A 14332-nucleotide genomic window follows, 5' to 3' on the forward strand; every position below is an offset into this window, starting at 1 on the left:
GCCAATCCATGGGTAGTTTTGTTCGAAGACAACACAAGGAATTAGGAGATATTCTATATATATAAAGCAAAGTTCAATTTCATTATATAACCTGTTATATTGTGACAATAAATGTACCTACCCACCTCCCTGAATTGATCCCACAAACTAAAAAGTAGTGTCTGTTTATCCAAAGCCTGATATCACTTACTTGTGCCATTGACCTTCACTGCTGTCAAATAACTAATAAAAACAATGAGCCACGTCGTTGCACTGGGTGACACATTCATTCATTTCTTCATTCCTTCCTTACCATGAACATGTCAGTCAGACTTATTCCTGATGCCATAAACATTCACTAGAGCACTAAATGTGCATCATTCTGCAGCTGAATAGTCCCCAACAAACAGTCTAGGTACTTGTATTTGCGTAACATTTCCTAACAAACTACAGTTCCCAGCTGTTTAAGGAATGTAATTAACCTTTTTCAAAATGAAACTCTTGTTGTGACTTGTTTTTTAAGATTCACAAAATATGGTAGGTACGAACAGGCTTGCGAGTGCCGTAGACAGGATGAAGTCAAAAAGTATTGAGCAATTAACTGCGTGGGATATGTTGACAGTAAGAAAAGTATAGAATGACGCCAGCCTTATTCTTTTAGACAAGAGTTATTGTTGGTATCAATCAACAACACAATCAAACCCCTTCTGATACTGTACTGTGTATAATTGGCCATTTCATGATATAGGAAAGCTACTACAGATGTAGTGTTTTGTTGTGCTAAATTGGTTCACGTGGCCTCTTCCTGTTACAGCAGGACGTGTGAAACAGACAGAAATGCAGCTTGGAAACAGCCTCACGGTTGCAGTCATTAATCAAGTTGAGAGTATGAACAAGCTCATAGTGTTTGGGTGCGATCACCTTTCTGTCTGCCTGCTCTGCATTATTCTAACACATCCTCGGCATTATATATAACAATGCGTCTGCAAAGCTGTGTCTTCCTCTCCGGTTCCGCTCTCTAACTCATTTCAATGTCTATAAATATACATTTATGCCACTTTATTGTTATCAGTCCGAGTACAGTGGGTCACAGAAGAGAACGAGGACGGAAGGCAGAAGATAAATAAACAAAGTGCCAGCACTGAAAATGTAGCGGGTGTTTGCTTCTCAGAGGGTGTTAATGTTTCTTTGAGGAGGCAATAAATATCACTTTAAGCCTTCGGTGGTGAGTCAGCCAAAGGATCATCAACTTCAGAGCCCTGCAGAATTTATCATTTGCAAAAGTCCCCGGACTTTCAATGAGCCACAAGGCTGGAGAACTAGTTTCAAGCTTCAAGCTTTATAATGTTTTTTAGAAAGGGTGCCAGTCAGTGTTTGGCTCCATTATTTCCTTCTTACCTTTGTAGACATTGTCACCTAACAAAACCTCAGGATAAAAATCTAATTGATTTACAAGCAAAACAGCCTTCAGCTTCAACTGAGCATTTCCTGATGCCTTGCAAACCGGCCTTTGTTGTTGAAGGAAGTACGCTCTATTGCAAGCTCAAAAACATTCCTGTAGACAATTGAATGTTTGTATCTGCAGCTGTGTGTGTGTTTCAAAGGTGAAAGTGTGCAAGCAGTGAGGCCTATGTCAGCAACAACATCATAAAGTCAGTCAGTCTAAATTGTAAATCATTTTGCACCTGAAGTTCCAAAGCATGTTGCGGTTTTCACAATGAATGAAAAAGACTGGCTTGACTCAGCAAATACAGAACAATAAAAGTCATATCAGTGTCACGAGATCCAGACAGTTTACAGTAAACAAGAGTGATGTGTTTGTATTTTAGACATTAACGTGTCTCACGACTTGAACAGTCAGATGTTTCTCATTTAAAACAACTGTTTTAAATCTTAGTTTAAAGATCTTAGTCTTTAAAAAATGGTCCATCTCTGTAGGGATAATATTGTGACTCTGTAGGGATAATATTGTAATGTTGACAGACACTTATAATAACAATCTGAGCCTGTAAAACATTTTAGTGGACGTACTTTGCTGACCTGGACCAATCCAGGTTGAATAATACCAAAGTTACTCTTTAATTTAACTGAGTTTAATTTAATGTAATTTAATTTAATCTTCATTTAACCAGGAGAAGACCCATTGAGATAAAAGGTCTTTAATACTGATGGGGGTAGTAGTGAATCATTGCACAGTGATACAGCATACGACACTGAATATAAAACTAAGTTCTTAGAAATAAGTGTCATGTAGTTCAATGTGGACCTTACAGCTGCACTCTCAATTAATCTGTCGATTACTTTCTCGATAAATCAATTAGTTGTTTGGTCTTTAAAAAATGTCCTCGAATGTTTTGTTTAGCCCTCAACCCAAAGATATTCAGTTTACTAGGATAGAGGAGTAAAGGAACCAGAAATTACCAGAAAAATATTCACAATTAAGAAGCTGGAAAGTGAGACTTTTTTAAAAATTACTCAAACTCATTAATTGGTAGTCATAATAGTTGGCAATTTATTTAATAATTTACAGCTAATCGATTAATCGATAGCTCTAGTGGACTTCATTCCTCTGGGACAACACGTTTGTGGCTGCACACCAGCTGGGGTTTTACCTTACAATGGGGTTTTACATTGACAATAGGACTGCGGCTCATCGTGGAAACAAATAGTATGTGACCTTCACGAGAAGCCATGTCAGAAATCCTCCCCCGCGCAGATGCACTGAGACAAGGGATTTTTTTTTTTTTAATTAAAGGCTGGAACTTAAGAGTCACTTGTGCACCCCCCTCCCGTCTGTCTGTCTTCCACTCGCCCTCCCCCCCCTCTCATCACCTGTGTGGGAGGCACAAAGCCAAATCCACTCAGCTGGAATTAAACTCACTGGGACCTTACAGATTGCACTGCTCCGCTTTAATCACACACAACACACACTCATGTACACACACCTGCACGTAAACACACAGACACGCTCCCACACAGCGGATGGAAAGACAGAGGCAGGGATGGAAAGATGTAATTGATAGGAGGGCTGGTAGCTGGTGGCGACTGGGGAGTGCCCACGTCATAGGAAGTAGGTATACACATTACTATGTCACACACACACACACACACACACGTATAAATGCACACAGTATATAATATAAATACACGCACACACAAACTGCTATCACTGGGAGCAGGTGCCACTTTGTCGGCGAAAAAGAGAAAAAACATTTGCAGCGGGGACTGCAGTGATTCTGGATATGCAGAGAAAATAGTTTGGTAACACACACAACATCATTGCCTTGTTGGTGGCAGCTGTGGCTCTGCACCTCCATCATTTGAAGGAAACTCACAGCTTTACCTGCACGTATCCTTTTATGTTCAGCAACTAATACAATTTATCTTGCGATCACATGGTTTTGTTTTTGTGTATTATCTATGAACTCGCTCCATCTACTTTTACATCAGTTCATGATTTCCTCCATTTCCTAGAATTCCTTTTGACAACCCAGATTATGCTATCGGTTGTGAGGGCGTAGTCATATAAAATTGTTTACAAACACTACATAGTGTCTAGGATTATGTAACATGTGTTGTGGTTACATTTGCAAACTGAGGCTGAGTCAGAATTGGCTACATTGAACTCTCCGTGATGAATTTCCCCCTGTTTGATCATTGATTATCAGTGTAAAGTGAAACAATGTCTCCTAGAAATTACATTTGCTGTTTTATATTCACATGCAATGTTTTTTGGAGTTAGAAAGAAGTGAGCTTACCAGTCAGTGACTGACCTGTCAGTGGTCCAGTTGCATTGTAATGTAGGTGCAGGAAGAAGAATGTTTATGGAATAAGTGTGAGTTGCAATGCTAAATTGGTGGAGTAGGCTTTAATAAGAAATGTAATCTGGGGGGCATCAAAACGTACCTGTTGCTGCAAACTAATTATTCACGTAATGTTTAAATATCTAGGAGACAGGGTTTGTAAAATGGCTGCTCCTTTTCAATGCTGATGAGTAAGTGCAAAAAACAGAGGATGTCTGCTTTCACTTCCCTGTAGCTGCTCTGCTAATATCTTCATGTGACATAATGTTGGCTATGGCTGACCAGTTACCTCCCAGAATAGGAAAAATAACAGTACCTTTCTGTTTTTCAGCATAATGTTTTCAGGTGGATTTTTCCTTTAAGGTGAAGGTTTCTAGGAGGTTGATGCTCTTTGTTTGTTTTTTGGCTGTACACAGCAAGACACACATGAGCATACATGCATATACACCATGACGACATTAAATCGCCACTCATTAAAAAGGTTATTGGTAAAATCAGTCACATCAAGGCCCCTGCCTTAAAAAAGTTAACTGATTACAAGTCATACAACCTACAGCATCTTAGTCACATTATCATTAATGAACCATTAACACAGTGACACATCACATTTCACTGAGAAACCACATTTCAATAAAAAGTCAGTGATCAGATGTCATGTTATTAATACTCAATGATAGAGCATGAGTGGGTGGGCCAGCACTGTGTCATTAAATCGTCAGGTGGACCATCGCCTCTGCACATACACATACAGTGGATTTACAGTGGATTTATTATACTGGCCAGTGTTCTGATTGTTGTGTTTGTAAGATTGAAATCATGATGGTTGTGTTTAAGATGATGTGATGCAGCACACTGAAGTTGGAGGTGGGTTTAGCAGGCAGTCAGCTGGGTTCTGACATTTCCTCTCTCTATGCCATTCTTTAACAGTCTCTCAGAGGAGCTGAGGTAGGGGCTGGGCTGGTGACTCATATGTTGTGTGTCTCCATCTAACTTCCTCCAATCAGTGACAGAGGGAGGGAAGGATGTGGGAGGTTTGACTCTCAATTTCTTGGTTATTTTTTCCTCCTCATATCGGCTGTAAGTCCCCAGGTTGCCACCTCAACCAACTGACTCAGGAAAGAGTTTGGTTGTTTGAGAGGACACGAAGGTTACACATCCCTTATTGCTGGACGCATTTCTCCCCTCTTCTCCCTCACACCGCTCCCTTCCTTTCCACAGAGCTATCAGATAGAATGAGGGGCTAATTTTATCTGGATAACCCACTGCCTTGATTACGAGGAGCTGCCACTTCTTGATAAGACTGGTCTGTGGGTGGGGTGGAGGGTTTGAGTGGTGTAGGGGTGGGGCTGGAGGAACACAATGAAAGAAAGGGGCCGCATCTAGATTGTCTGTTCCGTCAGTAGTGAAGCACAGAGAGTGTACAAAATTATGTAAACATCTGGTGAAAAACTAATGCAATCACCAAAGCAGGCACAGTGATGGTGATTAAATAAGATGGTTCATTTCAGTGTGATTGCCAATTAGCAGCATTTATCAGCAACAAAATCAGTCAGCACTTTGATTCTCTCAAGCAAATCAGACTACTAAAAGAGGTCCAAAGAAGCCAACTTGTCTGTCCCAGTATTCAGGAGCACTGGAAAAACATAACACCAAAGAAAATGCAACAAATATGATGTACTACAGCATATGAATAGAAATAGTCTGAAAAAGCATGACAAAAGACAGACTCTTTGGAGAAAGCTGTTTATAGTCGATGGATGCAAGGGGTTAACGGCTTTCCTGCTGTAGACACTTTTGTTTTGATTCATAATTCAGTGTCATATTTCACATACTGCAGCAACATTATACTGATATATCATACATGATCAATGTTACGTTGTGACAGAGCCAAAGTGGGCTATGCATATACTTAACCAGAGTTACACAGGAGTTAACTTCTTTTTCTCCGTGTCTGATTACTGAAGATGACACCGCTGCTGTTCATTCGCCATATTGACATTGTTTCATTGATTAGGATAATGAACAGGGATTCGGGTAAACAGAAGTATTCCACTGGAGATGTTTTTTACTAGACGTGTGTTACTGAAAAGAGTCTTCTTTTCATCAACTTCCTTAATGTTGTCTTCACCACCAAGTATTTCTACCAGCATCAGAAAAAACAGGCAGCCCGGAGTGCGGTCTCCGTGTTTTATCTCGATAGCTGCGTAGCACCAACATGTAGTTGTATGTTTGGAAAGCCTCCACCCCACCCCTCTACTCACCTGATTTGGGTTTCACAAAGGGACCCATTGCCCTTTGCAGCATAAAACCCCAAAACCTGAGCCAACATGGGATTATGCATACTTTAGTAATGAATGAATGAATGAAAGACTGAGTCACAGGTGATGGAGCAGGCTATGTGGGCAGTGGACAATGTCCAAACTAAACCACATCGGGGCTGATCTCTCGCAACCTTGATACTAAGCCAATAGTGTGTGTACCAACAGATACCACAAGTGTTGGCCTAATACCATGAAACTGTCGTGAGAGGTTTGTACCTGCTAATCTCAATGACACACTGTGTTCAGTTAAAACATCAGGGTGTTGGGAGTGTCTTGAAATGTCAGTGGGAGGAAACAGTTTTTGTTTCGTTGCAGGATGTTCTAGAAAGTGAGTTTTGAAACTAAGAGATCTTGGAAAATGTTGTGTCACACATATTGCCCAACATGCCCACAGTCTCAGCAAATATATGAATTATATTTATGTGTGAAGGTTATTAATCACCACCAGGAAGAACATTTTTGTTATTTTGAAGCTTCATAATATGAACAAACCCTAAAGGGACTGACTGGTCCCACTGTCATCTGTACTCATGTAAGTAGCCCCTAACAATGACTCACTGATTTGTTGGAGATGTGCGTGTCTGTGTTTCGGGGAGGCTTACATAGGTTGTGTGAGGAATTGTTTATGAGGGCAGAGGCAGACTGACATTAAGCTGCTGTGCCGTCATCAGTGAGAAAAAGACATTAATCCTCCAAAATCCTGGAGGGGCAGAAGAGGGCAGACATGTGGGTCAGACATGCTGAAGCTGAAGGAGCAGGGGCTGAATGTGATTGTGTGTGCGCACTTGTTTTGAAAGATTCATCAACAGTTTGATGACAGATGTTTGGCATTCTATTATTTGAGAAGGTTTTCGCTAGAGGCTATTGAGTGTACATATTTTATATAGTCTAGAGACTATATGAAATATGCAATATGTAATATGCACACTACTTGTTCAATACAAATAATGACTGTGCTATATTGGCAAATAGTATACAAGCAGAACTGCAGTCCAATTTGCATAAGCTCACTGGCATCAACTGCTTCATTCATGCTTCACAATCAGTGGCTCATTCATCCAGCTAACTAATACCATCCAATCAAATTCTTGCAGGTGTTCAACGTGGCCATTTTAACCTGACACTTCTTGCTATTAGTCTTCTGATATGCTATGCTATGATATATTTTCTATAAATGGTAAAGGATATCTGACAGGACTTAACTGTTTTTTTCTAACAAGAACTGATGTCAAACTGCGACTTTAAAACACACATTTAAAATTTGAAAATATTTTACTGAGTAGCTCTTCAGTTTTGTGTGTGCATTGTGGAAAATAGTGTCCATCAACAACACACTCAAACATTAGTGATATCAGTTCATGATAGTTTGCCTGTTTGCTTTTTTCTGTAATTTTTCTATGATGACTGCAATTGACCCTTTGCTAAGCAGAGATGGGGACTCGAGTGCGACTTAAGTCGCATGCATTGCACAGGTTGTGCTCTGTAAGTTAAAAACTGGTTACAGCTTTATTGTTGTCTGTGTAACTTTACAGTTTTATTTAGTTATAACTTACACTGGGTTTGAAAGTCTGGGGAGTGTGTTGACTTACAGTATTTAATAAGCTGTCAGTAATTGTAGACGCATTGTACAGTAGGCTACATGGTTGTGCTCTGTAAATGAAAAACAGGTTACAGTTACAGAATTCCTTATAGCCATACAGTTTTATTAGCAACCTGGATTGAATGCAGCAGGTGATACAGCATTCGTAATAACTTGACTTGGACTCTTGGTCAGAGACTTGAGACTTGACTTGGACTGTAGCTCAAAGACTTGAGACTTGACTTGGACTGTAGCTCAAAGACTTGTGAGCATCTCTGTTGCTAAGCCATGCCCCAAATACACAGCTGACCAATCACAGCACAGTATAGGACTTGCTGACACTTTAATGGCTGCGCTCCATTGACTCTAATGTAAAATGCGTAGTTTTCTAGCTTTTATTGCTCTATTTTTCCAAGATCTGGTCAAATGCTGTTGCTGGGGCACTTGTAATAATTACAGTCGCTACCCAGAGAGTTTGAAAGGAGAAGTACGATTTATTTACTTTCCAAAACCTAAAACAAATCCAGAAAAATGTAGGCTGTGGATTGTTTCTAATGTAATCTTAGTTAGCTAACTTACTACTGAATAGGCCCATATAAACCCACTGTTCTGCTTTTGAATGAATGTAATTGTAAATAGAGACCTACCCATCTGCAATAAAAGTCTGACAGGTCTGACAGTTAGCAACAGTAACTAAGGGGGCGTTGCTTAACGAAGGGTCAATTAGTGCACAGGACACAGTCCTCCTTCAACATCAAAGAAACTATTTGTAAATCCATTGATCCACCACTATTGATCTGCTCACCCTAATCAATAGGTTATTCATCTTCTTTGTCCACAGCAAGGTTAACTCCTTGGATTAGGCGTTACGTGACAAGTGCATTTACACGTTCCAATCTGTAGAGATTTGTCAATTGACATCCATAGTACATAATAATATTGAAGGATCGATGGTGTGTGCTGTACAGACTTTGAGGCAAATTTTGTGGTTTTTAAATTAAATAAAACTAACAGGAATGTCTTATGTAAAACAAAATGTCACGATAAACACTGACTTTAAACCTCTGTTAATAATACTGAATAAAAAATGTTTTTAAACTCACACACACACACCGCGCTGTAAATGAGGAGAGAATTGCCCAATTTTAATTAGTAGCTGTTAAAATGACTAAGAAACAAAACAAGAGAGCAATAAAAAGAGCAAAAATACATAGAGTGTGAATGTCAGAAAGACTGACCTTTTCTTTGGACCAATACTTTGTGACACTTATTGAGTGAGTGATCAAAGCCCCGATGAGTCATCCTGGTGAAATGTAAATCTCATTCCTGAGTCACTGAGAAAGAAATTATAGAAACAGAGACACACAGAAACATTATGCAGCAGCAGAGAATCAGAATTAAATGTCTTGAGGGAATACCCTTGCATAGTCATTTCTGTTTCTACAGAAGCACAATGGGAAGACAACTCCCTTTGATTTGAAGCAGGCAGAAAGGACCAGTAACACAAAGAGTCCAGATGTGGAGGTAAAAGTCCATCTATGTGCACAATGACACTACTAAAAAGCTGATCTTTGTGCCCATTCAATTCTTTGCCCAGATTCTTGGTTTGAGGTGAAGGTTTGGTGTCGGTCTTGGAGAATTGAAAAGTAAGGGCTTTGACTATTTGACATTTTGCAACTTTAAAAACTGAATAAGAAAAAAAGATGAGAAAAGGCAGAAATGTTACTTTAACAGCTGCTTTGAAGGCCAACCCATTGTCACTCCCAGGTTTTCACATATGGATGCACTGTTAAGACCCCTTGGCATTAGATTGAAACGCAATGGGGGAAGGTAAAGGTAGGTGTAGGATATATATCAGTAAAGTCCAAGTAAGGAGACAGTTGAGATGGTTGGGCCAGAAACCGGACTTTCATGAAGAAGACCAGTATTCATTTTCCCTGTGTTTAAGTTAGATAGGTTACAAAAGTTACGTTACTTAAGTTAGGTAAGTTAAGTCACATACATAATTATAAGCTATGATGTTTCCTAAACCTAACCAAGAAGTTGTTTTGCCTAAACCTAACCAAATTTCAACTTTCACAACATTAACCACTAGTTTTATTTTGAAAGTCTAACCAGATGATGCATATTTATTAATAATAATAATAATAATAATAATAATAACTTCCTGCGATGGACTGGCGACCTGTCCAGGGTGTACCCCGCCTTTCGCCCAATTTCAGCTGGGATTGGCTCCAGCCCCCCGCAACCCTGTACGCGGGATAAGCGGTTGACGATGGATGGATGGATGGAATAATAACAACTTGACTATGGAGCCCTACACATCAAGAAATATTGATAAAGACGTAACCTGGGTGTTAAAAAGCGATGCCAAGGGGTCTTGACTGAGCGTCCATTTGTGAGAAATGCATCCATAACACACATTGCACTTCCCCAGTTGTCCTCAAAAATTGCCTTTTTGATACGATCACTTCTTGGCTCTTCACCTACACAGCCTGAACAAATCCAGGCATGCTCACTCATAGTTTCATATAGTCTAGAGACTATATGATTGAATTTATTTTGAAAATTGAACAAAATGGGGGGCGATGGCACAATGGATAATATGCCTATGGTGTGAGAGACCCGGGTTCAATTCCCCACTGTGACTCATCCACCAATGTGTCCCTGAGCAAGACACTTAACCCCTAGTTGCTCCAGAGGTGACCTCTGACAAGTGTAGCAATTGTAAGTCGCTTTGGATAAAAAAAGCATCAGGTAAATGTAAAAAAAGTTAACTCTTTATTACAAAATATCTCCAGGAATGTGCTAAAGATGATCATGACTCATATCAGAGAGTCCAAAGACACATTTTATCTTTTATTATCACTGAGTACATTGCTTCCTTTTCCATGTAACTTCCATTTGTGCTAGTTTACCTTCTTTTTCGTCATCCCATCTCCCTCTGACACACATTGTAATAATCACACGTAGGTCTAAATGAGAAAAGCACTTCTGGTCTTATTCTGAGTCATAAATTATAAGCTTGATCTGAGAAGACCATCTAAGTGGTAACTCACTGGTAACTGCAGCATTGCCAGAGTAGTGACGGGTCAGCTTTGATCTATGAATTGCTGGTAAATTGTTGATTGGCATAATTTTCATTTTTTTCAATGTTTTCAATTTTCTTTTTTTTTTTCAGCTCTACCAGCCACTCAGGCAGCTAGTAAATCATCGTCTTGTGTTTGTTTTCATGTTGTAAAAATCAATTTGCCTTGTAAAAAGGTAGAAGAAAAGATCACAAGGTAATTTCCTGTCTCCTGAAAGTCAAGTCACTGACGTAAGCCAATGCTCATTTAATCTACCACTGCTCCTGATGGGAACGCTTCCTTGATATTAAGTGGAGGCAGTTATACTCTAAACCGGGTTATCTTTTCTTTGTTTGACTGAGTTTTACTGCTATAAAAGCAAAGCTAGGAGTCTTGATAGGAAAGGCTCCGTGGTGTCTGTTCATTAAGGAAGTGATCAATGCCCTGGAAATGAGCCTTTCTACCTGAATTCAATCAGTGACGGAGTTAAAGCCTGTTATCATGAAGTACCTCTGGCAGTGATGAAAGGGTATGAGGCAGGCAGACGTCTCCCAGCTGAGAGGAGCCGGGCGGGGCTGGATGCTAGCAAGGCATTTCCCCTCTGAGTGGAATTCCTAGAGGGGATCTGGGAGCAGGAAGCAAGGAGTTGGTCAGTGCTATCCCATAATTCTGTGTAGTTATGTTTGAGGTTTTCTGAGCAGAAGTGCTACAGAAAAAAATGTATATAGAAATCATTTTTGCAGGAATATCTCCTTAAAAATGCTATTTGTAATCTGTTGATATGTTCAGTAATGCATTCTAGTTACTGCAAGGTTATTTTACCATGTGAGGTATAGAGGAGAAATTACAGAGCAGGACAGCTTTTCAGCATTTCAGTTTGGAATACAAATAGAAACTTTGTTACAATTCAATGTAAACCTATCACAGTTTGAACAGCTGTCTAGTCTCATTTTTCACATGAGTTTCCCTCAAGTATTTTGTGAATGAATCCACAAATACTAATTCATTATTTTTCTAAATAAACATATACATACGCATAATTTTTTTTTTCTGTGTTTAGATTACATAATGCCACATTGTATTACATGGAGCCACTGCTACATATAATACAAGCAAGTTCACTGAAAATGATTTGCCATTATTCAAATATTCATTTGGCTGCCCTGTATAATAAAGTGATAAAACAAAAAAAATCGACCCACTGTGACATTTTTTTGTTAGCTGCTGATGTAAATTGGTCCTCTCCCTCACTTCCCGATGATTATGCTTCAACACTCGATTGGTTACTGGTCCTGGGGGAGATGGGCTGCAATTTTGGGTCTGCCTGACACAAAGCAGGACCACAGTTACATAAGCAGACCGTATCCTTAATGAATTATGTCCTGTGAAATATATCAAACTACAGTATTTTGAATTTAAAAAGACACATTTCAAGAATAATATATGTGGTGTAAATATAGTCACCTGGATTATGTTCATATAAAATGGATTTTTCAGTTGGTTTATTCCTAATATATTGGAAATCAAATATGGTTGCAACATGATTAGGGGGTTAGGTAAGTAAAACCATTCACTGAAGGTCATAACGAAAATGTCTACAGTGGTATCAGATGAGACATGAGCAAATGTGACACTGTTTAGACATCTAAAACAACCCAACATTGCAATTGAATGACTCTGCAAACCTCTGGATTAGGTTCAAAGCATTTCTTTGATGGTTATGGTTAGGCAACACTTGCAATACTTAGTTAAGGTTGGGGAAAGATCATTATCATTCATGGATAAAGAAACCAATTTCCACGGCTGGTGCAAGCAGAGAAGCAGGAATACAGGGGTAGGACCCAAATGCAGATGATTGAGGTAGATGTGCTGCAGTTCAATGATCTAATCACACAAAAAGAGATACAAAGGCTTATGGGAATGTGAGGCAGGCAAGCGTCAAAACTAGAGTGCAATCCTACACAATCAAACAAATCCAGCACGAAGCAATCAGGAACCAAAATCCAATAAACAGGCAAAGGTTGGAAGATTGGAAGACTTGTTGGCAAATGCCCATTTACCATTTGTAAGTCTCCAAATTAAAAGAAAGAATTCACCATTTGTCCATGCCCTCTAGAGCGAAACATCTTTTCTTAACCCTATCTGCAGGAAAACATAGTTTTTCTGTGCCTCATTAAAAAATAAATTTGTTTTGTGATGTGATGTGACAACTCTATGGTTAAGGTTCAGTTAGGTTTAGGCACAAATAAGACTTCAGGGAAAGATCATAGTTTAGGTTAAAACAATTACTTTGTCAAGTTTAGAGAACATTGTGGTTTAAGTTAAAATTACTACTAACGGTTAAAAGAACTTCATCATCGTGGTGACAAATAAAATTTTGGTTCAGGTTAGTCAACGATGGTAGTCTTGCTTTAAAAAAAAAACTTGATGACTGTCGGTTGGAAATATTTTGTTGATCCATTTAGTTGCTCCTCCGTATGCTGACTTTGTCACATACAGCCATTCACAAATACTAATGTGACTTTCAGGTTGACAAATATATAAAGGAGGTGATTAGGCGAAAGAGCTACAGAAGCATGGATGAGAGACCTTTATGAACAAAATGAATGAGTCAGAGGAGTGACCACAAACATTCTTACAAACTGGCAGCTGATGCCTTAAAAGCTTATTTTTTCCCATTTGATGGCAATTACCTTGCCTCTTGACTCATCCCCACGTCTTGCACTTTGTTTCACCCATCGCTCCTGCTGCAAACTCGATAAATGTCAACTCAAATAGCCTTCACTCTTCACTCGTGACCCTTCTCGCTTCCACCTCTCCTCCTCCGGAGTCAACTCTACCTGCTGTGCTCTCCTCGTTTCAGCTTGCCAATTCCACCTGCTGTCAAAACGTTGAAGTTAATTGGCTATCTCTCTTGGCTGTGATTGCACCCATGCAAGCAACCCCCTCCTCCCTCTTGACTTACATACAGCTTTCCTTTAGCTGGTGTCCATTTTGTCTGGCTGTGGGGGTCAGATGAGTCAGCCTGCATTCACACTCTTATTAGCAGCTGCCATCATCAGTGTGGTAATGATGACGATGACTGCCTTAACGTCACGTCGAGACTCCACTGAGCTGATTGCTGGGTCTTTAGTGTGATTTCAGATCGTGAACCAAAATTAAAACTGAGATGAGAACTGTTGTAAACTAAGACTCAAAATGTCATCCTGAGGCAAACAGCAAGTATAAATATGTTTTCATACTTTATTGCTTGGTTCTGTTGCATGACATTGCAATATGTGAAAGGTTTGAGTATTTGGGCCTGTCTGTGATGTTATTGCAGTGACCCTCTTCATGTTTTCTTTTTAACTTGTCGTGCTTGACATGAGAGGCTTCTGGGAATGCTGTGAAAGTGTACTTTCACTAAATATACGCGTCAAGTTCTCTTACTGGGTTTAGTAGAGTTTTCTGAAATGTTATGACTTGCTGTTGATCCTGTGAAACTTAAGGCTAAATGGTTTAAAGTCAGATGACACTTCATCTGCTAATTAAACTACTTTTAAAGGGGTACTTCATCGATTTATCATTGCACTTCCACAAAGT

General features: G+C 39.5%; 1 long non-coding RNA gene across 4 annotated transcripts; it reads right to left on the bottom strand.

Annotated features, from left to right (window-relative positions):
* Window positions 1-8812: 8812 nt before the first annotated feature.
* On the bottom strand, window positions 8813-13615 carry LOC123970033. 4 transcript variants are annotated; one of them, XR_006824852.1, is made up of 6 exons: window positions 13444-13615; window positions 12436-12634; window positions 12215-12258; window positions 11953-12070; window positions 11261-11375; window positions 8813-9016 (listed from the first exon to the last, which is right to left on the bottom strand). It is a non-coding gene; the product is annotated as an uncharacterized LOC123970033 (long non-coding RNA). The 4 variants fall into 4 exon arrangements; XR_006824850.1 differs by having other exon boundaries at window positions 11953-12074; XR_006824851.1 differs by having other exon boundaries at window positions 12215-12634.
* Between the last annotated feature and the right edge of the window lie 717 nt (window positions 13616-14332).

The sequence above is a fragment of the Micropterus dolomieu genome, linkage group LG04 (genome assembly GCF_021292245.1).
Source record: "Micropterus dolomieu isolate WLL.071019.BEF.003 ecotype Adirondacks linkage group LG04, ASM2129224v1, whole genome shotgun sequence".
In the NCBI taxonomy this organism is placed as follows: Eukaryota; Metazoa; Chordata; class Actinopteri; order Centrarchiformes; family Centrarchidae; genus Micropterus; species Micropterus dolomieu.